The sequence below is a fragment of the Fukomys damarensis genome, unplaced genomic scaffold (genome assembly GCF_012274545.1).
Source record: "Fukomys damarensis isolate Sample0158 unplaced genomic scaffold, DMR_v1.0_HiC HiC_scaffold_8, whole genome shotgun sequence".
Lineage (NCBI taxonomy): Eukaryota > Metazoa > Chordata > Mammalia > Rodentia > Bathyergidae > Fukomys > Fukomys damarensis.
The window spans coordinates 19,442,850-19,451,709 of record NW_022900920.1 but is presented as its reverse complement, the minus strand read 5'-3'; the positions used below and the strand labels follow the sequence as shown (position 1 = coordinate 19,451,709).

The 8,860-nt window shown below is 38.4% G+C and overlaps 1 long non-coding RNA gene across 3 annotated transcripts; it reads left to right on the top strand.

Annotated features, from left to right (window-relative positions):
• The first annotated feature begins 20 nt into the window (after positions 1–20).
• LOC104869342 lies at positions 21–7,573 on the top strand. Of its 3 annotated transcripts, XR_782280.2 has the most exons (5): positions 21–93; positions 779–835; positions 1,042–1,140; positions 4,687–5,022; positions 5,753–7,573. It is a non-coding gene; the product is annotated as an uncharacterized LOC104869342 (long non-coding RNA). The 3 variants fall into 3 exon arrangements; XR_782278.2 differs by lacking the exon at positions 5,753–7,573 and having other exon boundaries at positions 4,687–5,297; XR_782279.2 differs by lacking the exons at positions 1,042–1,140; positions 5,753–7,573 and having other exon boundaries at positions 4,687–5,294.
• Positions 7,574–8,860: the final 1,287 nt, after the last annotated feature.

Here is an 8,860-nt window from a genome sequence, read left to right as displayed (position 1 = left end):
GGGCGGGGCCGCTGGGGTCAGGGGTTAGCGCCTCCCCCGTTGCTGTGGCGACCAGAGGCGCGCTCGGCGGGATGCTGCCCCGCTGGGTTCTAGGTGAATCCTGGCCAGGTGTTGGGCTCTGTGAACTCAAGAGTCCTGCTAAGGCCCACAGGAGGGGGGAGGGGCTCCCCAGAGGAGATCTTGATGTCCTGGAGGTTACCCAAACTAGGGAGGGACCCGAGTTCAATCTTTAAGGATGACTCTGCTCTTGTCTACCCGAGATTCCAGTTGCGTGGCAGAGCTCGGGTTCCAGCAGTGTTGGCAGACTGAACTGGTGGTCTTCTTCACTGACTGAAACGTGTCTTGCTCCAACCCTGTATCTCCATCTCGAAAAGAGAAGAGCCCATCAATTGACTAAAAGTCACATCGCTCACCCAGACTGAGAAGAGAGAGAAGCTAATTAAAGATAGCAAAACTAACGCAGGGATTAATAGAATTCAAGGAAAGTGACACTGGGGTTGGCGTCTGCTGCCGTTGGTCTGTGTGACCTTGGCCAAGTTATTTCCCCTCTCTGAGCCTCAGTTTTTACACGAATAAAACAGCTGCAATTAGTCTCGGACCCCGTTATAGCTATGGGGTCCAAAATCATTTCTTGGTCTTGTACACTATTCAGACCACGTGCAAACCATGTCCTGGTTTCGAAGGATAGGTTGGAAGGACTTAGGAAATAATGCATGGACCTTCCCTAGCTCAGTGTGGCACATAATTCTAATTCTCTTTTTGTCCTTCTATCTCCCAGGTTCAAGAGACGTATCTCTGTTGCCTTCATTTCTATTCATGTCTTCCCAAGGAAATTGTAAGTCCTTTGGAATAACGTGTCATGCAAAGCCTTTATAGCGCTAAGCATTCAGAAGGCATGCTAGCCAATTTATTGTGCAACTTAATGCCTTTCTCCTTTCACGGGACTGATTTTAAGAGTAAAACAGTATGATAGCTATGAATTCACTTTTTTCAACTTGTAATGGCTACAAACATGTAAGATACTGTGTTTATTATTTTCAGGCCAAGTTTAAAACTTCTCCAATTGCAGCAGAACTTTCCATCCCTGGGAGACAGCTTATGCAGGGCCACGTGTGGAAACCAGAATAAAATTATCTCACTGTGTGTATAGCATCTGGATCCCAGAGTGGGCAGTTGTCAACTTTAAAGAAAAATATTCTTAAGGATTTTTAAAAAGTACATTGAAACAGTCAGTGGTGGAATTTGACCAGCATCTCTAGGGAGAAATAATTTGACACCTGAAGCTTACAAAAACAAAATAAGCATCATGAAATCCAATTTAGTTGTTTAGAACTTTTATAAACATTTTTAAAGGCTTGTGTCTCTTTTAAAAGTTGCAATTAAGTAAACAATCAGCAATTAATTAGAATAGTGAATGTGTGTTTCTAAAGAGCTTAAATTGTTTGGTAAGCTTTATTAATGATTATAAACTTGTTTACAAGTATCATTTCACTCATCTCTGAAATTTAGCCATCTCTAGGGTGGAAATTGGCAGCAGTAGTTCATGGCAACGCAATAACAGACTCCAACACAAGCAGAGAATACTCTAAAGAAAAGAGCTGAACAACTGGAATTGCTAACCTCTCTTCCTATCGCACCTAAATTTCTTTTGAGTTGTCATAAAACCTGGCTAGGGCAAAATTGTTTAGTCTTACTGACTGGCTGAACATCAGAACTTACCACTTATTGTTTTAAAGCCAGCATAAGAAAATAGCATATTCTTGCTCATAGGGGAAACAAATGAGTCACATGAGCTAAAAAGAATCTAGAATTAGGTTATAAAAGAGAAGTCATTCTCTGTTTTTATTAAGAAAATAAAACATGTAGGCTGGGTCAAGTAAATAATTGGCTCATATGAAAAATAATGGCAATTATATATAACTTTGGATCAAAGTGATTCTGCCAAAATGTTTATTGTCTTACAGTTTTAATGCTTTTTTATTAATTTTAAGATATATTTGGACAGTAATTGTAAGAGGGGAAGAAGGATTGCCTACATAAGGACAACATACCAGAATTGAAAGGAATCACTTTTTTTATCATTGTACTCTTAGTAATGATACATCCAGGAATGTTTGGTACAATTCCAAAATCAAGGGCTTGAGAAAATTTTATACAAGGGAAGTGCTGAAGATTCTAATTTTAAACTATTACGATCCTTGCTGCAATGACCAGAAAGTCAGAATGGTCAGCATTATTCCCCAGGCACAGAAGGTTTCACAGATGAAAACATTTACTAAGTGCTGCACCTTTCAGTAAAGTGCAACCATTGTTGAAGACGTTCCCTCTGGACATCAGCATCTGTAAAATCATGTCTTGCAAATCTGTTGCAGGACAATGACAACACTCTCACTGTTTAAATAGCCCAATGGGTCGAGAGTGTTAATGTTCCCATGTACATTAGTAATGACTATTAATCACTTTCCAGATGGAGATGCAGAAACATCGGGTCAGCAAGAAGTTTTCCCAAAGCATCGTCACAATCTTCAGATTTCACATACATACGTAGACACACCTCACATACAACTGAAATGTCTATAAAGTTCATACATGTATATAAATGGCAGAGGTATATTGAAGATACATAGATCAATCTTCATAGCACCAGTAAAAACTAAACGAAGCATCTTGCAAATTGATTTAAAGTTATAAGAGCAGTGAGCTTGTATTGGGGGTCTTGGAGGATTGTTTTTTCATCAGTGGGTTGATTAATTTGTCTTCTGGGACTGGGCAGTATATGTATGTGCTACAAGAGAAGCAACATGGTATTTGTAGATAGAGCTCCAGCCAGCAGCCTGGGTTATAATTCCAGATCCACCTATCCTAGCCACATATCTTTGGGGAAGTAATTTCTCTTCTTTGGGCCACCTGTACAATATAAGTATGTGAGAGCAGCCACTGATGTGCCCCTCTAACATTCAGTAATTCCAAGTAGTACATCCACAACACAAAGGCACAAATTGCATTGTAATTATCTAACTGAATTTGAAAAATATACTAAAGCAGATTTCCTTCTTATGTAACTTATTAATGAAGGATTCTCTAATTCAGGAGGAAACAAATATATTCTTTTAGATGTCTTGAAATCTCTCTCTCGAATGAATGAAATTAATGATCACAGAGAGGAAACAAATGTAACTTTTATTAATAGGCCCTGCAAGAGGAAATGGACAACAGTTCAAGAGTTGGAAGAAATTATATGTAAATTCATGTGGTTTTGAAAAGCCTTAAACTTTTTATATGTAGAAATAAATATAACCTCTGTTCTATAATATTTGTAAATTTTTAAAACTTTTGATCATGCTGAGAAAGATAGGAATTTATGAGATAGGATTCATACTTGTACATAATCATGTTTGGGATATATACCTTTCAATTCCTTATTCATATTATATTGTATTCATCATATTGTACAATTTTCATAACCTCAGTAAAATCAATGCCTATTAATACATAGAAGAGAAATTGGTTTACTTTAACTGTTACATGGTACGGGATGAGATGAATAAGTTTCATCTGATCTTTTGTCCTTCCAAAGCATGTTGAAGTGCTTGCAATTTTTCAACTATCATAAACAGCATTGCACTGACATATAATCTGTCTTCTATGCACATATGTGGGGATCTTTTTTGTAATTATACCTGTTTTTGACAATTGATGATGAAATTATTGAAAGTTTATGACTGTTACTGATGAACATCAGTTCTAATAGTGGTACTATAAACTGAAGAGCTTCAGACCTGGCAAGCCATAATCTATTTGTGCTTGATCGATTCCAGATTTAGAGTTCTTAAAATCCTTTTATTGTATTTTCTGAATAACAAGAGATTAAATTGGGTGTAGCGGCACATGCCTGTAATCCCAGCACTTGGGAGGCTGAAACAGGAGGATCACTGCAAGGTGGAGGCCAGTGAGACCCTGTCTCAAAAAACCAAACTAAACCAAACCAAACAAACAACAAAACAGAGGTTTTTGTTCTTGTGAGAAGATTTTTATGAAGACTTAGGTATTTGTCTCCAAATTTCGATGGTCTCATCATTGGGGAGACTTACTGAAATTTTCCAGAACATTGCTTTAGGTTTTTAACAAAGTCAGGAGAATCTTGTTTATTACTGAAAGAAATGATTATCAGAGTTACATATATTTATCATCTTATATGTTGTAAATATCTGTTAATTTTTTATGTGTTATTAAAATCCAAAACAGGTATTTTTAAGCAAATAAGAATTTTTATTTATATTTCTTGAATGTTCTATAACATATTTCTGGTATGTGTTCACTTGAAGAGCATTAAACTAGTGAACTGCTGGCTAAAGAATTTGGGGTAGTGTTTCTCCTGTGACAGGAGATCTAGTGCTTTCTACATTTCTTACTTAGTCTGTGCTAAACAAAGTAAAGGACTTTCAAATCATCTGTTCCATTTGTTATACATTTTCTTATTTGTTATATTTTATGTGCTTGGTATAACGCCTAGGGGGAAATGGCATTTTGAGAGATAGATCAAACTTCCTTTCCAGGGTAAGATTTTAAACCATTTCTCCTAAAGCAGTTTTCAGCTGACCTGAACAATGTCAGAGTCAATCTGAATATTTGATAATAAAACTATTTTTGACTCAGAAGTGCATGCTTACCTTTTACACATTCCAGGTTAAGTCACCTTCAGAGCACCTACAGTTTGTAATATGGAGAAGGATGATTGCAAACATGTACAGTAATCACTTTCTAGCAGTTGGAATAATCGTGGATGATCTTACACAGCCAAGCCAAACACAGGACTCTCTCTGGGCATCCTTCACATCGGGATGCGGCAGGACAATTGGAAAGTAGATCCTTTATATCCTTTGAACAACTCTTACCCTTCAATTGGCTTTAAGCATTATCTGAGCATCCTTGACATGATGCCAGGGCCTAATGCTGCCTTAGTGAAAGCACGGAGTCAAGCAGACGATAACTGATCTCTTTTGCAACTACTGGAACACTGAGGTAAGCAACAGCCTGTGCTGCGGTCTTGGAATCCATAAGCAGCAAAGGTTTCAAAGTGAATTAATAAACCTCATACATGGACGAGTCATCTAGGACATCACCCAACATTTCTGCTTTCATCATCAAAGGGCAAAACGCTAAAATTCTGTCCCTTGTGAAAATAGTGTTGAGTTTTCATCCAGAAGGCCAAAGCTCACACACCACCTCAATCTTCATTTTGCTGGAGAACAAAGCACACTAAGGCATGTAAAACCCTTTTGTAAACAGTAAAGGATTTTACAAATATGAAATTTTGTCATGGTTCTAGGCTTGTATCTGTTAAATGTGTGCATTTTAATATTCACAGGTTTTTTTCCTGTAACAAGTGGTTACTTAGAATGATACAAATTAAATAAATTTAAAAGTAAGAAAATTGTAGTTTACCATCATTCAAACTATACTGAATCCAACTCAACTTTATAAAGTGAAGGATAAGTAAGAATGTGGTAGCTACATAGATACATGCATAGGATAGGCCCAAACTGATTGGCTATTACAGAACAAAAAGAATATACTATATTGCAACAGGCTAAACATAAATTTATTGTGGAAGGGCAAACCAGATACCTCCTTAGAAAAACATTCCTTAACAACTCATATGTTGTAAGGCTGATAATATCTTGATAATAATTTATGTGTTTCCCATTTGTAGTAATTGCCATTCCCCTTGTGACCTTCTTCCACATTCCAGGCAGCAACTGGAAAAGCCAGACCTACTACTCCCAGGAAGGGCAGTGTGTACAAAAGAATCACTTCTCAGCTTTCCCATTTTAAAGCAGACAGTATCAGAAGAGGTCACAAAAGCCAAGGGTTATGCAGTAAATAAAGAATTTGGGACGGATGCAGCTGATTCGAGAGGCAGACTAGACACAGATTTCACTCACAATGAAGAATACGGACACTTGTGTAGAAGATCAGGATGTCGGGGCAGGAGAAATGGTCCCAAGACCTTCCCTTTTTCCTTCCCCTTTCTCCAGCATAAGACTAGGAAAATTGACAATGGAGACTTCAGGTCATTGTGGGCATCTAAACACAGATGCCACTTGTATCTAACAGCTCCTGTCTCATCCATGATGTTGTCTTGGGGCAGTGACAGTAGCAGTAAAGTAGTAGGGCAGGAGGACAGATGGCTCTAAGCCTCCTGCCATCAAAGAAGCACCAGAGAACATCTGAAAAGCCCCCTGAAAGGCTTGACAATGATTGAGAAGGGACCAATAAATCTAGTCCTTCAGGATTAGTAAGTTCCAAGGACATGGGCCAAGGATCAGGGACCGACCATGAGACCTCTTAGAACCTAATACACCCAGGTACTTGTGGGAGCAGATGCTAACGAAATAGACCTGTTGGGCTTCTCCCTGAAACCTCAGTTTGTGTCCCAGAGAAAGGGAAAGAGAGGAGGAAATTCTTACCTGAAATATTTCAATGAATATTTGTAGTTTAAACACTGAAATGATTGGGTGTGTCCAGATTTGATATTTTCTGGATAAATTTTGATAGGAATCTAAATAAGGGAGTCAAAATAGAGATGATGACGAGTAATAGGAAAACAGGTTACATTTCTTATCCATCACTGAGTACATGGCCGGAAACTCATACCTTCTACAAGGGAGAATGCATTATAAGCAAAGTGGAGTGGTGTCCAAGGCCCAGGGGCTTTCCATGATGTCACAAGATGGGAGTGGGTCCCCTATTCTGTCAGCTTTGACACTACACTAGCACCAAAGGCTGCAAATGCATTAATATAAAGCTAACGTGATGCCGAGTCAGTTTCATTCTAAACATTAGCTGTACCATGGACTGTGATAACTGGCCAAGAACATAGAGGAAAAAGACCTAAGGTCCGTCCTGGTAGACTGACTATAGTAGAATTCGGTATTTTGGTGAGGCTACTGGCGAAATGAATGCAAATTTGAAATGCATTAATAGAAAATTATTTCATGAAGGTTTCTCATGCTCCTCTTGCTTCTCCCCTTCTGTTATCCTATCTTACCCCTTCGCAGTCATTGATCTCTCCACAGTCATTGATCTCATTCTTCCTGTCTGCTCAGGAAGTCTGCCTCCACCATTATCCTTTCTCCCCGCTGCATCTTTAAGTGCTTTCTTCTCTACTGGATCAATCTTATCAATTTACGAATGTGTTGTAATATTTCTCAGACTAAAAAGGACAAGAAATTTGCTTGATCGTACATTGCCTCTAGCGACTTACACTTTTGAAACAAAATTTCTTGAAAGACTCCTCCAAGTATTTTATTTCTCTCTCTCTCTCTCTCTCTCTCTCTCTCTCTCTTTGTCTCATTTTCCCGAGAACACCCTCCAGTTAGATTTTGCTTTTACCGCTCTTCACCCCCTTGTTCCTAGAGTCAGTTTTTAGTCCTCATCTTATTTGGCCAATTAATAACTTTTGAGATTTTTCATCCACCTGGTAAAACTGATGTTTAAATTTATAAAGCAAATACACCTTAAGAGAGCCCCAAATTTCAGGGCGATGGCCTACTCTTATAATAGCTGGTATATTGTGCTTTAATGTTATTAAGACAGAGTGATTAAATAATGAAGACATAAACCGAAAGCTGGAGTGCTGTGCTCCTTTAGTGTACTTTTTCAATTATGTATAAATATGGTTAATATGCACCCGGTGTACTCACCATAAAACTGATTAGGTCACTTGAATTAATTGCTTCCCTAAAAAGCGTGACCACTAAAGAGAACTCTGATAGCTCTTATAAGACTCTCAGACTTTGGAAATCAGGCATTATTTGTGTCCTGGGAACTTTCCCTGATCCAATGAATTATATAAGAACCTATAATTTTTAAAACGTAGTGTGTAATATGTAACACATTTCCTAGATACTTTTTCTGTGTTTAGTATTATATATTATTACAAATAGATAAACATCCCATTTTGTATGCTACTATATTATAAATATATAAGATATAATTACATATTACAGCATATTATATGTTACATATAGGCTATATATAATAGGTTTGATTTTGTACATATGTATATAATTATAGGTTCTTTGGTTTCAGGAACTGGAGACTCATAGCAGTTAATTTGTGTAGAATGGTTTTGTTGTACAATAGTACCTTGCTCGATACTCTTGTTAAGTGGTTTTTGGAGGCACAGCAAGTACTAAAAACAACGAATAACAAGCAAATTGTTTGGGCTGGAAAGGACAGTGAGTCACAGTGCAACGGACACCAGCAAGTTCTAGCTTGTGCAAACAGTACCAAACAACCTGCATGGGATAAAGTTTTCATGTCAAACTCATTGAGTACCAAATTCAATAATTTTTAAGGCAGTCCAATACTAAAGTGTGACTGCACTAATATATGAAGAAGAAAATTAAAGACATGAAGTTTCATGGCTATTTAAGCCTAGCAGCTTGGAGACCAGAACTGGAGCTCATGAAGGCATGGTGACTCGCCACAGATGTTCCTCTGGCTGTCTGTGCCTCTCCCTGTGTCACTGTCTGCTCACTGTCAGCTGGTACCCTCCGGCTTGGATCTAACATACAACTCTTGCCTGTTCCTGTTTTGTTCCTCATCTTAATTCTCTCTTTTCTTTGCTCGGACTCCTTGTGGTCTTGACTGTCTGCTCTCACTTCCCTGGCTGAGAGTCTCCTGGGCCAAATTCAACTTTTCTCTCCCTAAGGCAGGCCATATCTCAGTGGCACAGGCTCATGACCTTGTGGTTTGGTAAGACTGGGAGAGCCAGGGCTCTGAGTTCCTTCTAGTTATGGGTGTGAAAGAGACTACTAGCTCCCTTGTATTGGACTGTTGGTGAGCAGATGTG